This window comes from Thermobia domestica, chromosome 10 (assembly GCF_964235325.1).
Source record: "Thermobia domestica chromosome 10, izTheDome1.hap1.1, whole genome shotgun sequence".
Lineage (NCBI taxonomy): Eukaryota > Metazoa > Arthropoda > Insecta > Zygentoma > Lepismatidae > Thermobia > Thermobia domestica.
This window is the reverse complement of record NC_137463.1, coordinates 111,513,869-111,532,849: the sequence shown is the minus strand read 5'-3', so window position 1 is coordinate 111,532,849 and position 18,981 is coordinate 111,513,869.

Genomic DNA, 18,981 nt, shown 5'->3' with positions numbered 1-18,981 from the left:
AATTCTCTAGACCAAACAAAATGTTAGTGATCTTATTGATTAAGTTATAAAATAATTATTTCTCTTGTTTATGTTTTTGATTTTTTGTTCTCGGTGGACAAGGTGAAAACTGTCTCCGAAACACTGGGAAGTTTCCAGTGATTTCCAGACGGAAGGATCCTTGCAGAGGGAACGCAATGTTAAATATAAGGAGAGGTTGTATAGTCGATGGTCTTAGTTCCTTTCAATTATTCCTCCTCCCCTTTTTCATAATTTGGCCAAATAACCAACTTTCATGCTTGATTTTCTTAAAGATATAAAAGAATTTTTGAAAAAAAAAAAAAAACAGTAGCTTTTAGTAGGAGTGCATTGACGTAAAATAATACGCCTCACGATTTGTAAGTGGTAAAATGTGTGACGTAAAATAATAGCCCCACTCTTTCTCCCTCCCCTCCTCAATTGCAGATCTGAGAACTCATTTCAAAAGTAAAAAGTATAATTTATTACTTCCCTAACAAATGTACTAACCTTTATTCCACTAGTTTGTTTATATATCCAGTATGTTACTAGTTTCAGAATAACTTTTATTTTCCGAAAAATAAAACTGCATTTGTACAGTAAACAACATTACAAACAAACTAAATCTTATGTCCTCAGACCTGTGCAGTTGTAAGCTCTTTGGAGTTTATTTTCTTCCACTAAATTTTGCCGGTTGTTGAAAGAAAACATTTGTTGTGTGTGACACAAAATATTTTTCCTCCCTATTATCCGTATTTTCTCCTTCGATAACCAGTACTGGAATCAACCCCCCTTCAGCGGCTCATACTAGTATATATGTATGTTCCAAGTGACTTATTCCTAATGAATACAGGCCTTTCGTTTTCGTTTGGGTAACATGAAAATTCTCCGAATTAAGACATTTTATGTTTGATAGTTAACTCAAAATATTGTATTCCATTCATAACACTTGCAGTGCGCATTGGAAATCTTTCTATAATGGACGGACATCATAGTGCTTTCCCGACCGAACGCTCGAATTAACGATTATCCACAATGGTAGTAGCATGGATCGTCCTTGGTTGTACTACTTGGAAGCTGTTGTCCTTTGAAATACGTTTCATGACGGGACTGACACTTAACTGTTGTTACATTTAAAAAAGAATGTAATAGACTTTTCCCTTTATAACGAACAGCTTGTGCACATACTGAACTTATGCACAAGTATATAGGTGTTCTTTGAGTTTGCAACTATTTCTCAAGTCTGTTCATAGGAGTCCATTCTCAAAGTATGCTTCCCACAGCCCTGCGACTCCGCAAGGACTCTACTACTTCAATATCTGTACATAAAATAATGGTAAATACCTCAATTTAATTTTGAAAAAAATCCAGGAAATCGTACACATGTTCCTCTCCGTAATAGCACTAACTTTGTTCAGGGCGAAAAATTTCCGGTCGCCAGGTCGTCATTGGCGACCAGTGTTCAGTAGGAATGGTTTCTGCTTTAACTCGCAGGCCTGCACAGTTTCTGTTTCGCACGAAAATAATTGTCACCGAGCGAGAGAATGTGAAGCCTTCACAACAGACATGGAGAGGAAGTCTTCACAACGTTGTAATTCACCCCTCCTTTCCCACCCTCAATCGAAATGATTTGCCTCCCGGCGTACCAACGCGAGGGATCATTTCCCTCGCTGTTTGAAGGTAGAACAGCTGGGGGGACAGCCCAGTACCTAGAATAGATTAACCAATCATGTCACGATGTCAGTGATAATAAATGCATAAAATATTTTTTTTTTTAAATAGATATTTGCATGAGATACCATTATCACTGCAATATACAACTGGTACTTCAGTGGAGAGAGAGAGCGTTACACAAAGTCTTAAGGTAAGATATTTTTTTAACATGTATGTGAATTGTCCAGTTCAAAATTGATTATCCTGAATCTAATTGTCTGGTTTTGAAATTTTATGCCCTGATATAATCCAAAGACCGTCGAGGAGGGGGACCTCTCATAATTTGTACGTGAGAGATACTGACGACCATGATTTTTGGATTCGCAAGTGCTTCTGACTTTGAAATTTTGCGATGTGTTTTGTTCCTTTAGGTGTAGACACTAACCAACAGATTGGATATGACTTGTAACTTAAAGTTTTCGATTTCCAATTTATATAGATTACATTTATTTTATTTATTTGATAAGTTATTTATTTATTTATTTTCATTTTACAGTAGTTTACTCACAGGTTGATAATTAGTGTTAGAATATAGCATGTAATTTCATTAGTTTTTCTTTTTCCTTTCTTTTTCTTTTTTATATCTTAAAGTTGAAATTTCGTCATGTATTTGTGGTTTATTTTCAAATATTTTTATACGTGTTATTGTTTGATACATTTTAATTCTCCAATATTGTGTAGTCTTAAAATGTCATCTCGTTTAGGTTTTCCTTTTATACAGCCCAGTCATAATATCTTGGTTGCTGAAAAAGGTAGAAATTATACCTGAAATATCAAAACAAATGGTTACCCAACCAAATTAATAAGACAGTACCTAGGGATTATTATTTATTTTCGATCAAGCGGTGTTAGTTTATAACAAAAGCTTATAAATTTCCTTGATTTTAGTATCTCAGAAATCAAGGCATAGTGTTCGATCTGTATGTAATATGAATCAAAAGGGATGTGCACGTTTCTGAAGTTGGAAAATTGAAAGGGGAGGTAAAAACTAGCTTAAGTATTTCAGAAACAATAACAACATGCTAGAAAAAAAATCACACTTGTACTCATAAATAATAAAATTAGATCATTTTAAAGTTAAAAAATGTGAAATTTTCGTATTTTAGCGGTGCTCTTATTAATATTTTAGAAAGAATTATTTCGAGAATTAGTGATGAATCAGTGAGATTAGATCCTTCATTACACGAAAACTCGATTTTTTCCCAAATTAAAATAAATAAATAACTTAAAGTTATAAGACTTCCCAGATTAACTTTTCTTTTCGTATTAACCATTGTTCAGTGGTCTAGATCCAGTCATTCAAGTTCGTTTGAAGTTGTTGTCCCGTTTATTGTATAACAACACGTTGTGAACTATTTATTTCTTTGAAGAATTCTTTGACAGTAAACATTAAAATTTCCGGTATACTTAACAAACGATGTATTCAGAATTAATTCTAATAAACACAACGTGAACATTTCACTTTCTGGCATTATTATATAATTGTTCATTTTATCCGTTATTCTTGTGAACTTAAGTAATGAAGGGTTTTAAATGAGATTATAGAAAATAGGACGGAAGATAATAATGGTCTAAGCAAGTCATAACCTGCTTTCTTGAATTCCAAACTTACTAGCTAGCAACTTTGGTTTGTTTCTCATGCTAAAATGTCAATCTGAAGGGTTGTAGGTGTCCTCGATACAGACAATGATTCCATTGATTTATGTCTTTTATTAGCAGCGAGGCTGTATAGGATGAGATCTATCATTTAAATCGTCATCATCATCAGCATCATCATAGGCATTCTGCTATTATTGGCAGGTCACTTGCAGCAACTGAGAAGCTTCCATGCTTCACACTCTTTCGCTGACCTCTTCGTCTTCACGTATGATTTTTCTGTTTTTATATCGTCCATTAATTATAGTCTCCATCGCTCCTCCTCTCTTTCCTGCCACCATACCCTCTATTGTCCCAACCATTTTTCTTCCTCTTCTTAATAATATCTAACATTGTTCTTTTCTCCCTTACCATTTCTAACACTATCTCATTCGTTTTCCGCTCGATACAGCTAATTCTCTCCGTTCTTCTCCACTTCCATATTTTGAAAGCTTTCAGTCGTTTTTTGTCATTTTTGCGTAATGCTCATGTTTCTGACCCATACAGTACAATATTCGACACGAAGCATTTTATGAGTCGTCATTCCTATCCTTGTTTTTATTTCACGTTCATATTTCATATAATTATTAATAATACTACCCAGGTATCGAAAACTAGTCACCTGTTCTATTTCCCCCCCCCCCTCCTACTTCTATAATTTAAAGCTTACTTATCAATATTTCTGCACGTGTTCCTTAGCCCATGCAAGATCTTAGGGAGAACAATGAAGTGTATGCCCGATCGGGTTGTGTGTCATCCGACGAGTTTTCATGACTTACTTGAAACAGCTTTCTTTGACACTGTCTTTTCATACAGAATAACCAGTCTTAGATGGGAGTTGATCAGTGTTCTATGTCGTATTGCAGCATTATGTTTGCCATTTTAGAATATCGTGGCACCTTCATAAGTTCCAAGACCGCTGCCAGTTCTCCATTGAATAGCGTCTCTCTCTATTGCGGTTAGGGCTTTCTGGTTATGTAACGTGAGGTACACCAGCCCACGTGAATTCCTATAAGTTTCCGTTGATATTTTATTTTATTCAGCCTTTCCATATCCTGATTGTGATGTGTTTCTAAGAAAATCATTTTTCATTTGAACTTTTCTTTTATATCTGCTACTGCTTCTAAAGATAGTAGGAACAATTATAAAATGACTGAAGGAAAGTTAGATGCGACACGATACGGGTTCATCTTTCGAGCTGTAGTGTCCAATAAAAATAGGTTGGCAATTAAATAATCTAGAAGTAATAAAATCTTTAAAAAGAAAAATATTTTTAAATGCTTTTAGGTATTTTAAAGTTTCTGTATTATTTATTACATAACGTGACTTATAGATAATTTTTATATTGTTTTTATATATTATATGATTTTTATGTCTTATTTCATTGTGAACAATACAATTTGGCTCTTTCTTCCTCTTGATTCCATGCCAACGCCTATAATTTGAGTTCTGTGTTTTCTAGTGTGAAACAGAAGAAAATATAATAGTTTACATACAGCCTGTATGTAAGATGCTATTTTCTTTTGTTGATGACTATGCATAATGTAAACATCATTTCTGTTTACATTGTATAAAGAATAAATTTCTCAAATCTGACCCCATTGAAGGGCATTATATGAATAATGTCCTCCATTCACTTGATGCCTATGAATACTTAGAACATGGCTTGAATATCCACCTTTTTAATATCCATAGATACTACGAGTAAGGAAGTATATTAGACTTATATTGCTTTTGTTATGAACATAATTGGGTTATTTTCTGTCTCTTTCCACTTGTTGCTTTAATTTTCTGTATATACTTACTTTAATAAGTGTTTATGAAGTGTGATTTCTTTAGTGCCAATTATGAACGGATTAAGTATATATATATTTCTTTTCCAAATTCATTGCAATGTTGTCTGGTAATATTATTCTTCCTGTTTTGTGTGTAAAAATTTTTCGTACTGTCCATTTTTCTGCGTTAAATTATTTACAGTATTTTTCTTTATTACGATTTCTTGTTATTGTATTTGCATTATATTTCTATCTTATTTGTATATTCTGTAATCACTAGAACATCACGTTAAATTTAAGTTACAGATATGCATAACTGTATTTATTATGAATATTTATTCAAAGTAGTTCAGTGTTCAGGAGAGGTTTCTTTTCAGCGTTTCGGATAACTCACTTTACTAAAACTTTGTACTCTGTCTTCTCGGAGTAAGGTTTCGTTTCAATACAGGTTCCTCAGTAATAAGTTGAAAAACTGATGATTTCTTATTTGTTTCTAAATTTAATTTTCGTAGTAATATACCCTAGAGTCTTCTTATTATAACTTATTTCTCTCAAGTTGTGTATTTTCATGTATAATACATACCTTTCTCTGTTTCTTTTCAGTTATTGTTTTATTTTTTATAATTTCTTTTACATTTAGATATATTTACATTTCAATCTCTTTTATGTTTATTGACATTATTTTGGTTCTTTTTACCTAGTTTATAACATTTTTATAATTCAATTTTTAATATATTTTGATTATACTATTCGTATGCACTTGTACATTCATGATTTTACATTTTTTTTTTTTTAATTTTAAACCATATTCTTAACTATTATTCTTTTGAATTTTGAATTTTGTTTACAATTTTTGTTTTACAGTATTTCTTTTTTACAATCTTTTTTCAGATATACTTTCAAATTTTATATTTTATGTACGTACGTATTACTCTCTGTTTGTGTGTTTTAAAATATTTGTATATGTATACAGTTTTCCTATGAAACTTTATTTTCTTTCGTCGATGATTGTGTTTTATAGTTATGAAATCTCCATGTTTCTTAGCAGCTATTTTTTTTAATTATATATGTTTCCAATTTTGATATTTCTTTATGATATTTTGTCATCTTATACATAATTTTTATTCATTTATTTGTATTTTTGTGATTACTTTTTGTGTGTATTTACCTATGTTTGGAAGGATGTTTTAATGAATTCTGTATTATATATTTTTGAGTACTTATTCTCTATAATAATTTTGTTTATACTTTTTGATATTTTACAATTTACATATTGTTCATTACATAATGTTATTTTTAGATATTTTAAATTTTGTATACTGTTTTTATTTATGATCTGATTTTTATATTGCATTTCGTTGTTTACTATTTTTAAAATATGATAAGTTACTATGCTTAATTCTAATTACTAAGTTTAATTCTAATTAATTATCTAAACGAAATATAACGATGGGAGGGGGGTAATTGTCGCGATCGTCAAAAGTTCGGAAGGGTACTACATTTTAAGATCGTCGAAAGCTGGGAGGGGGGTATTTATCACAAACGTCGAAAATTACTGACTCTGATTCTTCCAGTTCATCGCCTTCGATAGCCAATGTCTCCGTTACAAGTCCACGCTGATATCTCCGAATCAAACCATCAATGCTTTCAGTGAAATAAGCTGTTCCAATTCTCAGATCTCCATCAGAATGTTAATTCCTGAAGTGCTGGTCCATCTTAGCACTGTGCCATCTGCTGTATGTTCTCCAGACTTTCCACATATTTCATTTTGGCCAAGTAGCGTAGTTAGAATTCAGTAGACTTACATGTACAGTTAATTCAAGTCAAAGTTCTTGTTTTTATAAAATAGTATAAAATAATAAATATAATAATAAATATAATAAATAATAAATATAATAAAGTGGTAATAAATATAAAATATTTAAAAAATACTGTCGAAATATAGATAGTTTTTGGATATTTTATCCTTATTTTTTCGGTAAATGTTCGCTCCTAAAACTTAATTTCCAAAATACATAATTAAATAAATGAAATAAATGCATTAAATTTGTCAAAAGCCGATTTATGTATTTTACATGAACAACTCTGTAAAAATTACCAAAACTTTTTTTTAAATGTGCTTGTAAATTGTCTTCACTGAAGATTTTTTAGGTGCACTTTCCCCCGTTCGAACCAAATTTCAAGCAAAGAATTATGTTTCCAATATGAAAACTGTTGTGCTTTATTTAGCTTCTACTGGAAATATAGTCTAATGTGATTCTTGAGGAGACACTAGAGATACTTTACTTTTTTTTAAAAAAATAATGTCCCACGATTATGTTCCAAGACTAAGTTAGACGGTGATGATAATAATGGACGAGATAGTGGAATGAAGAAAGTAGGAGGAAACGGGAGAACCTCTGAAACGTCCGTGATACGGTGTTTGTCCACCATATCAATAAGCCTAATTGGCGTGAGCTGGGATCAAACCAGGAATCTCATGCACTAAAGGTGAGTTCTCTACCACTGAGCAACCGCAATCCGTTAGAAGTGCTTCATGACAAAATAATTAGCGTTTTCGCTTTTAGTTGGAAGACCCAACTTCGTTTTCTTGTGTACTAGTGCATGTGGTTGGGACCCTACACAAACTATATATATCCTTACCACTAAAATGGAAAATATAGCTTCGGAACAATCAACTAATGTAGACAATTTTCTAACATTGTTTCTTGACTTGAATTTGTTGTACATTGTGAGTGAAGTAGATAACGTTGCAAAGCCTGCATTAAACTAAATTGACAAGTAAAGTAGTTCATGGTATTGTAGATAATGCAGGTTCTAGAGGGCATATATCCATTAGATACGAACGTAGATTGTGAGTAGTAAATAGTTGATTATGGATGTAGCCCAACAAACCAAAATAATGAAGAAAGTAGATGTAGTAAACATTCCGTTACTGACCTACTTATAATAACAGTTACTAAATCAATAAAACGTTATCGATTATCAACTAATAACAGCTGCTAAATAAATAAAAAGTTATCCTACAGAAACTGTTAACAATTCAGCTACTGTTAATATGCCCTTCAATTTGCTAGTATCCATTAAAGTTTAAATTGTAAATGAAGTAAGATTATTGTTCATCATTTCAGTTACTTCACTGTAACATTTTAATCTATTATTTCTAAAAGAGAAGGAAAAACACAAGTTATCTTTATTTATTTATTTACATTTATTTCTGGAATAGTATACCTCTATTTTATATTAAAATAATAATAATAATAATAATAATAATAATAATAATAATAATAATAAACAATGTATATAATCTCAAAACAGAACTAAATTATTTATAAATATTTCTTAAAACGGAAAGGACAATCAAATAGCAGATATTTTCTGACACGCTAAAGTATATTGCAGTACAGTGAAACCTGTCAACTTGGCCACCTCTCTAAGTTGGCCACCTGCTTATCTTGGCCTGATAAGTCTTGAACCTGCATTTTCTCATAAGACATTCGTTACTTACTACTCTATAAGTTGGCCACCTGTCTATCTTGGAAGTTGGACACACTGAAGCAATGTTTACCCTATGATGATAATGGTAAATTTACCTGCGTATCTTGGCCACGAAAAATATAGTTTTGTTATTTTTCTTAACTCTTTCGAATTCCCATATGAAAAGCAGATGTTCTGTATTTGTGACTGGACATAAAGAAGCATAGATTCGCAAGATTTGTTCTTGGAGGTCAATGGCCAGAACACTACCCTCATAAAAGGGTGGTGAAGGAAGGTGTGAATAAGAAAAAGCACGTACAGGAATTCAGGAAATGGTTGTACGTATTTGTTTATCCTTTCTGTTTTGGTAAAACCATTAGCTATATCGGCTCCTTTCATCAGTGGGAAGCTTTAGTAATTCCGGAAAATCAAGGTTGAAGCTCAATTGTCATTTATTGGCACCTGACTGCATGTCAAAAGGTAGCGGAGGTTTTGAGACATGAATTCCCTCAAGATTTTCTCAAAACATTTTTTGCTCCGAGGGAAACACTTCTAGCTCATTAACAGGAGGTAGTTAACTACAATATTTGAATGTACATATCTGCCAAAAAGAATAAAACAAATACGTCTAGAATGAACCACCATTCAGTAACAACTGAAAAGAAGTCATGTAAATTCCATATGAATTTCTCAATTTTTAACAGCTTTTTGTTTTCAATCTGAATAACTCAGTGTGCTATAATATCAATTTCAATAAACTGCGTACATACACTTCTATTTCATGGTTGTTTATGTTATTGTGTTTTCAATCCGAATAATCCAATGTACCAAACTAGTTTTCAGGAAGAGAAAAGTATGCATATATATTAAACATACTATCAAGAGCGCCGATCCTGGGAAGGGGGGACCAAGGGGGCCCGGGCTCCCAAAGCTCATGTGGCCCCTATTTTATTTATGAGTATACAATATTTGGTATAATTTGAGTGCAATTTGTCTTAAAATCTTCATATATATACCTTTTGCATCTGAATGCTCCCCCCCCCCCAAATTTACAGAGAAATCGCGCTCTTGCATACTATAGTAATATTTTCTAGTACTGTATACTTTTACAATTACTCTATATACATTATTTATAAGTAGCTGTCGTGTCACTGCTTATTAAAATTTTACAATCGAGTAATACTAGAAATCCTATTCCAAAAATACACAAATCACACTTGTTTTCTGTAAGTTGGCCACCTGTATAAGTTGGCCACTTTTCGATGGAACCGATGGTGGCCAACATAGACAGGTTTCACTGTACCTTTAAGGTGAATCATGAAACCAACATGAAATTAACATTTGAGTCATCAGTCAAGCAGTTGTATTGTACAAAAAGTAGCTGTTATAACAAATGGTATAACGCAAAATCAAAAAGGTCACTAACGGATGTTGTAGATACTGGTAGACTTCTCTAGAAATAAGGCTTAGCATAGGAGCGCAAATAAGATTCCGATAGTTTTTTTTTTTTTTTTTTTTTTTAATTAACATGATCCATTGGATTGCATGACTTTTACTCGCGCAAGATATAAATCTAATTTGCGTTCCTAAGTTGTTCGAAAATGAACAAAATTTTCCTAACGTGTTATCACCTTTCTTTACAGATAGGAGAATGTATGAGTGTATAAGAATTCTTGCGTCTATTCGTAGACAGATAGAGGAGTCTACCCACACATTGTTAGCGGAAGGGAGAAGACTCCAGGATGCCGTACAAGGACCAGACGAAGGCAGAAGAAATGCCGAAGGCCAGGTTAGAATCCATTTAATGACTTAGCTGATTCACAGTATAATTAATTTTCGTCAGCTTATTTACAGAATAGTATCAGAAAAAAATTAAAAACTGTCATCTACAAATATATCTACACATATGTTTTACAACTTGAAAAAAAATACTGTGGCGTAACACACTACTAGCACTTCCTAGGGATGGTGTAGCAAGGGATTACGTCTTTGATAAATTTAACAAAGCCTAACAAATTAAGCAATATTTCGTAACTTTAAAAAAATGATGTTGGATGCCCGCACTACAGAGGTAATGGAAGTAATCTTTCTATATATAACAGGGTTCCCACTGACCCAAAAAATCAGGGAATATCAGGTAATTTGATTTTTGTTAGAGAAAATCAGGAAAATTATTGAGAAGTCTTTAATGTGGGACAAATTATTGAAAAGGTAGGTTGTCATGATTTGTGGTTAACTCTGAAATCAGTTGAGCTATAGCATCTTGAATGTCTTAATGTTTGGCGTGGGAGACCCGGGTTCGATCCCCAGCGAGAGCTCATGTGGTTCGGATTCCACGTTAAACAGTAGTTCGTGTCTCGTATTGCCTCGCTGCTGGAAGGGACGTTAAATTCAAAATCAACTCAACTCATACCCTTATAGCCGCTTCAAAACAAAATGATGTTCTCATTCGACCTGTTTATACATATATATGTGTTGTGCGCATAATCAAGCATAATTCATCGACACATATGCACTGACTTTAATGTTTTTGTTTGTTTGTTTGAAAGAGTATTCTTTCCCGGGTGTTCCACATAAATTTCATGAGGATCTAATCATATTCTTCGGAACTAGGTCATGAAACTTTTGAATGGCTGAGTTTTCGTACTATAATTGTGTGTACGGTCGCGTATAAATTCGACATAGATGCACCTATTTTATTGATTTACTTTTTGGTTAAAAAAGTATGTTCTCATGGATATTTTATATAAATTTTTATTAGGATTTGATGATAATCATCGGAGCTAAACCATGAAACTCCTCAATGGATAGTGTTAATATCGTAATTAATCGACTTCACTGTGAGCATGCTCACGCATAACTTCAGCACAGATGTACTGATTTTGATTATTCTTTTTTACTTTTAAAGAATATACTTTCTCACAGACTTCATATAAATCTTTTCATGATCTAATGACTCTTTGGAGTTGGACTGGTCAACTCCTTCACGGCTGATAGTGTTAGTACCGTGTGTATTTTCACGTGTAATTCCGTATCGCGTATACCGATTATATATATAGATAGCGTCAACTAATCCTTGAGAGAGTCCAAGCATGTTTGTGACGTCATCTATTGACTGATTGTGGTTTCATGGGACCTCTTTCTGAACTCTGGCAATCATTTCTCCCGTTCCTCTGACAATAATTAAATCATTCATTTATCCCCTAAAAGAGTACATACATACATAAATCTTCCCCTAAAAGAGTACATACAGTATAATAAAAATTTTACAATACGAGATGTATACCAATATTACGTGCCGTTTGCCCATGTTTTCAATTTTCGAGTTACATGTCAGCTCTGGTCGTTCAGATATGAGGCTCTGAACATTAGTATGTCATTCGCGAACATGTTCATGTTAGCACAAAATTTAAAGTTTGGTGTGCTCTTATGTATGGTAGAGTAATCGGTTCATTTTTTCTTTGCTGAGAACACGGTTACATGGGCAGCTTACTATGACATGTTGCATGAGCACCTACTCTCTCAGATGATGGAACTGAAGGCCAAACATAACCTTCCAACACGATGGAGTACCTCCTCATTGATCTCGAGATGTTAGGAACTTTTTGAAATGACGTTTCCCTGAGAGACGGATTGTGGTGGTCAAGGTTAGTGCCTACGAAACCCCTGTTCCAGATCTTGCCGCACTTCGTACACAGATTGTTGCGAAAACTTAACTGACTTGTTGATGCTGCTATGTTGTAGCATATATGGATAGAGCTTGAATATCGTCTCGATATCCTGAAGGCAAATAGATTGGCACGTGTAGAAGTAGTGTAATTGGCAATAAAACTTTGTAGAGATGTATAAAGGTAACCAAGGAAGTTCTGTCGCTTTTTCACTCACCACCTTCAAACCGATATGTCACCTAAAATGTACCTGCAAGATCAAAAATAATCCCCATCAGCATCGACGACCTTCTGCTAACTATCTGGAAGGCCATGGATGCCATCGCTGTAGAATTTGGTGGATCGTGAAGCGAAGAAGATACCAAGTGCATTTTGCACCTCTACTAGGGATTTGAACTGGCGTTCTCTGAGGGATTGTCCAAGGAATGGAACAGGTGATAATCGGACGGTGCAATGTTCGAGGAATATGGTGGATACAATAGTATTTCCCATCCAAGGCGCAGAATGGTGTCCCGGGTCATCCTAGCCACGTGAGGCTTAGCGTTGTCCTGTAACAAGAGGATCCCTTTGCGATTCAGAAGTGCTGGCAAAAGAGTTTTGAGTTTTTCTTGAACACGGCTCAACTGCTGACAGTACTCAGTTACATTGATCTCTGACCAGCTGGTAGCAGTTACCGGTGCTCGATGCCGCGAGCAGTCCACTAAACACACAAGAAGACCTTCTGGTGCAGTGCTGATTTCGGCTGTTTTGGAACCGGTTCATGGGATGCTAACCAATAATGACGGCGCCGTGGAGCTTTGTACAGGATCCACTTTTCATCACATGTCAACACCCTGCACAGAAATTTTTCCTTCCTCAGACTTGACAGTAAAGAAACAAGTGTCTGCTCGTGTTGCTGTCTGGCAAGGAGTCAAATCATATGGGACCCATCGACCCAACTTGCAGTGCCTTCCAAGTTGAAGGAGGAGCTGCCGAATGGTTTCTCCACTCACACTGATTTGTGGTCCCAGTTCCTCACATGTCTGACCACTGTTCGCCTCAATTGTTGTCTAAAGATCTTCATATTGTACACGTGTTGGTGTTCCGGCCCGTGGTGTGTCTTCGAGTGTTTCGCCACCGTCCTTAAACTTGTTAAACCACCGCTGCACTGTCCGCGTAGTCACGACACCCTCACTAAAGGTCTGACATATCTTCCGCTCCGCTGCAGCGACGTTTGACCCTAATTTGAACTCGTACAGCATACAAGCCCTTATGATGCACTGTGGAAGTTCCATGTTCACTCTGTTCTCACGCAAGTTCACGATGTAAGTGAACTGCCACAACCAGGTAGTATGTTGGATATACCCACACCAATAACTGACCTTTGCCTTATCTCCATTGACATTCAACTCACGTTGTGAGGGCCATGGAACACAGACCTGCACGAAAAGCGACAGAACTTTCTTGGTTACTTTTATAGAACATATTGCAGAAAACCGCATGTCTCTATTTCGTATAGTTTACGAGCTATGTTTCATTGTAATGGTAGAGAACTTTGTGGACACTCCATATTATACTCTATAAACAAAAAGCTTTACATGGTGTATTTATTTCTTTTTTCAGATCGACGAGTTCGTCAACCGTGGAATGGACTTGGAGCAGAGCTTGGCCACAGAAGAAGAACGTCTAGTGGAAACTATAAGAAGAGCGAGGATTGATATTAGTTCCTGTGTTCTGGATCTCCAGCTTGCTACTGTAAGTTGTCGCAGAACCAGTGAACACGAGGTCAGTATACTTGAATTGTTCAACATTGTATAATATTGTTGCATTAGAAATTAGTCTTTTTATCTGGATAATAACCTCATGTTTCTCATCATAAAAGATAAATATATGTGATTTAATGACAGTAATAAGGTGAAATGTAGAAAGCGATATTTTAACTTTCTTTAGAATTGCTTTATCTGGTCATTTTGTGTGTGTGTGTGTGTTTGTGTGGCGATTATTACAATAGTTAAACATATATAAACTTAACTATTGTGATGTTCTTAAAATAAATTAATACCATATTAAGAATTAAAACATCAATTAGAATCGTCAAATAGATTTTCGTGATACATTTTTTATTATTTTTAATAAATGATATATACTATTCAATTTGTCTGCTTGAGGTCCTTCGTGGCTAAGCGGTTAGCGTACGCACCTTTGGCGTGGGAGACCCTTGTTCGGTTCCCGGCGGGAGCTCATGTGGTTCGGATTCCACGTTAATCAGTAGGTCCCGTCTCATATAGCCTCGCTGCTGAAAGAAACGTTAAACTCAAAATCAACTCAACTCAACTTGTCTGCGTAAATCGATTCTTAATCTGAAGACCTAAAATTTCCCTGATATCCGTATTATACATATACACGTAACTTAATTCATGACTCCATTAATTTGGATACTCTTTCTGTGAGATTTTGTTGCCTATCACAACGTTTCTATTGCCTTGGTAGCTTGTAAATTTTGATACGAAAATAAATGAAATTTTGTTTAATATTTAGAAATGATTTCTTTCATATGAACCAATTATTAAAAAATACATGTCTTTGCTTATTCAATTTAGAATGGATTATTATTATTATTATTATTATTATTATTATTATTATTATTATTATTATTATTATTATTATTATTATTATTATTATTATTATTATTATTCTAGAAAATTAAACTAAATTTACGTCCCATGATTATGCCCTTTAGGCTAAAGGAAACGGATCATTAGTGAAACTGAATGAATATGAGAAAACTGGTGGAATGAAAATGCGGAAGAACATTATGAAACTCTACGGACACGATGCTGTCTACCATAAATTCACACACTCTGTGATCGTCTCACCAGAGGTGAGCGTTCTATCAGTGAGCTCTAGAATATTTAATTACTATTCAAAATATTTAAAAATTCGTGTACGAGTATAGCAGAAAAATAGATGAATTCTTTCTCTTATATATTTGAACATAGGCACTTTCTCTTAAAACAAAATTGTTAAATTTCTTCAATGTTGCCACTTGTATTTCTTTCTTCTACGTTACCTTAAAGATTAATTAATATATATTTTTATTTATTTATTTATTTATAATTGTGAAAATATTAATAAAATAAAAAAAATGAAATGAAATATTTAAGTTTTACGTCTCACGATATGCCGGCTAGGCTAAAGGAGAAGGTGATGATGAGAAATGAATAAAAATGGTGTAATGAAGAAAGTGGGAGGAAATGGGAGAACCCCAATAAAACTCATCCACACGGGAGTTGGGATCAAACCCGGGATCCCAAGCACCAGAAATGAACGCTCTACCACTGAGCCACCGCGGCCCCACAAATAAAATAAAATTTATAGATGTTTATACAGAGGTAATTATATGATAAATTTCATTGTCACGGGTTTTTAAAATTTATTTTAAGTTACTTACTCGCATTTTTAAAATTTCCAATTACTTTATTAGGGATGTAAGTGATTGGTACGGCTAAGGTTTAATATTACGAGATGCGCCTATAAAGGTACTCGAACTTAAGCAAGGGAGGCCCAAGTTCGATTCCCGCCGGGAGCTCATGTGGTTCGGATTCCACGTTAATCAGTAGGTCCCGTCTCATATAACCTCGCTGCTGGAAGGATCGTTAAACTCAAAATCAACTCAATTGAACCTAAAAAAAAGTAAAACAACACTGGAAAAACTTTTGTCTAAGATTTTTTATTAGTGCCTGTTTAAACCAGTTTTGTGCAATTTGTATTTGAGTAAACGTTCGACAAATGCACATAGTGTGATGTCGTTGTACAAAAGTTTTGAACGTCAGGTTTGATCGCCCACCACAATGTACTTCAGAAAGGTGTTGTTCTGTACTGCAGTAGCCACCGAATCCTCATATTATTCTTTCTTATTGGCTTTTTTTTTTTTTTTTTTTTTTTTACTGTTCTGTTAAAAAATCAGAGACATTTGCAAAACAAACACACATCTTCCTCATTTTCAGGTCCTTCCTTAAAATTAACCAAAACTTTTCTTTGTTTATCTCGAACATGGTTGACAATTGCTGTGGAATTATATGTTTATCAAATTTCAACGATATTTCTCCATATTTACCTCATTTCTTGACGTTCAATGGAGTTGTGACCTAGTATCATCCACAACACTTTTGTATCTACATCTGCAAAGTTTCAATAAAATATTTATCCAATTTGTAACAAAGCATAATGTTAGAATATTGCTCTATTTCGTTACACGTGTTTCGTACGATGACTTCACACTACATACATTTGTCACAGGCATATCCAGATACAGACTGCATCAAACTAACAGGAAGCTTAGACAAAGGTGTTTCCAGTGTTGTTATACTATGGTAATATTTTAAAGGGAGGCAGCTGTATTTGTTAAAGTTTATAGGGATACCTCGTACTTAAATCTTAAATAAATACAGATTAACTTTAAAAAAATGAGTATACACTTTGAGTAGACTTAACGCTGTAGAATTTTAAATATATATATATATATATATATATATATATATATATATATATATATATATATTTACATTATTATTAATTTTCTACGTTATTATTATTATTTTAGGAGGATAGTTCAGATTCAACGGAGAGTTTCCACTCAATTGATTACCTGGATATGACGATAGAAAACAATAACCCGGATTTGACAGAAGACTCACTGGAGGAAGGGATCACTGGAGACAGACGGTACTCTAGTAGTAGTACCGGTAGCTGGATTACTGTTTCTGAGGTATGTCTGCATCAGTTTCTACTACTTTAGTACCTTGTAATTTTTATCTTAACATTTACGAAAATAAATGTAGCTTTATATGAACGAATTATCAGACTTCCATACTATGCTGTGCATAAATGTCGGAGTCTTATACAACAGTTCTTTCCGTCCGTCTGTCGAAAGATATCAGAACAAAAACGGTAAGAGATATCACTTCAGCAGGTTCTATCTCCTCCCTTAACTCTTTGTTCAAACCGGAAGAGGTTCAAATTAACCATTTCCTGTTTCAACGTTGGTTGTTGCCATACAACAAAAATGGTAATGAACAGCAACAAGAGGTTTTCTGTAATCGATCATCGTCTTAAGAGAACATACCGTCACAACCTACAACACTCTACCAAAACCACAAGTGGTTGAAATTTACAAGTACTTCCGGTTTTAATACGACTCTCCATAGAACAAAAACAGCAAGAGATAGCAAATAATGGCTTTTTAATATGGATGGAGGAACAGGTCTTATCTTTGATCTTATTCCTCTGTTGGAACCAGTAGTTATAGAGGTACTACTTCAAGTTTAAGTATTAAATTTGTATAATTTGGAAGTCTACCGTAGTTTCACACGAAACTTGTTTGTTTAATAATATTTCGTTTATTTAATACAGTTCACGACTCCCTCTATTCGTCCACATATCGGTTCACGAATGATATTTCGGGCTATGAACACACACCCGAACACACATTTGTATCCATGCTATCAGTAGTGCTTTCAAGCATTTGTCATACACATTATTTGTCAGGGTGTTGTGTCCAAAAATTTCTTTGCATTTTTTTGTATTATTTTAGTCTTCATTATATCTAATTTAGGATAATTAAGAATATTTTCATTTATATCCTTCATCACAAAAAAAAAAAAAAAAAACGCTTAAAAACATAAAAACAAAAACACATTTCTGTGGCCAGAACAGATCAATTGTGTATATTTACATTAATTTAAATGGCAAAAATAATTTTAGCTCTTAAACAGCTTACGAAACGGATTAAATTCAGGACGCAAGGGTTCACTGTATTTAATATGAATATTATTTCTTATTCAAACATTTTATTTATTATATTCTGTATAGTTGTTAAATATATTTTTCCAGTGGTATACGCAGTATAAAATCAACGGGGAGAAGGGGGCTTCAAGGACTTTATTTCATATACTTTCAGGACTAGCGTGATTTCTATATACAGGATGTTTCAAAACAACACCGACAACGCTTAGGAGGTGATTCCTGACACCAAAATAAGACAAAAATATAGACTAATCTGGATGAACAAATGCTCCCTTTTGGAGTTATAAGCTGCCGAAAACGTGAAAAGAATGAACTTTAAAGATCCATAGCTCTAAAACTATTGGTCCTACCGTAGTAAGATCAAGACTTCACCTAGGAACTAATATGTGCGCTATTCAAAAATACATGTTTCAGAATCCAAAGGTACTCACGCAACTATTTTTATAGAGGGAGTTTAGCTACCGGCATATAATTTGAAGTGCTCACCAACTACCTCTATAAAAATTGTTGCAGAAGTACCGCACGATTCTGAAACTTGGATATTTGGGTAGAGCACATACTAGTTTCTAAATGAAGTCTTGACCCGATAGAGCTTTGAAGTTTTTTTTTTTTTTTTTTTTTTTTTCACGTTTTCGGCAGCTTATAACTGCGAAAGGAAGCACTTGTGCAACCAGCTTGATATATACTTTTTGTCTTATTTTGGTGTCAGGAATCACCTCCCAAACACTGTCGGTGTTGTTTTGAAATAGCCTGTATATAGGGTGCGCAAAACAACACCATCAACGTTCATAAAGTGATACAGTATATCATTTGACGCTTTTACGTATTAAAAAACGTGAAATATACTGTGGCATATCACATCTCAGCGTACGTTATTTCTCAACACGAGTAACCACGGAGCTGGCGTTCCCTAATACGTCAGATGTCCCGCT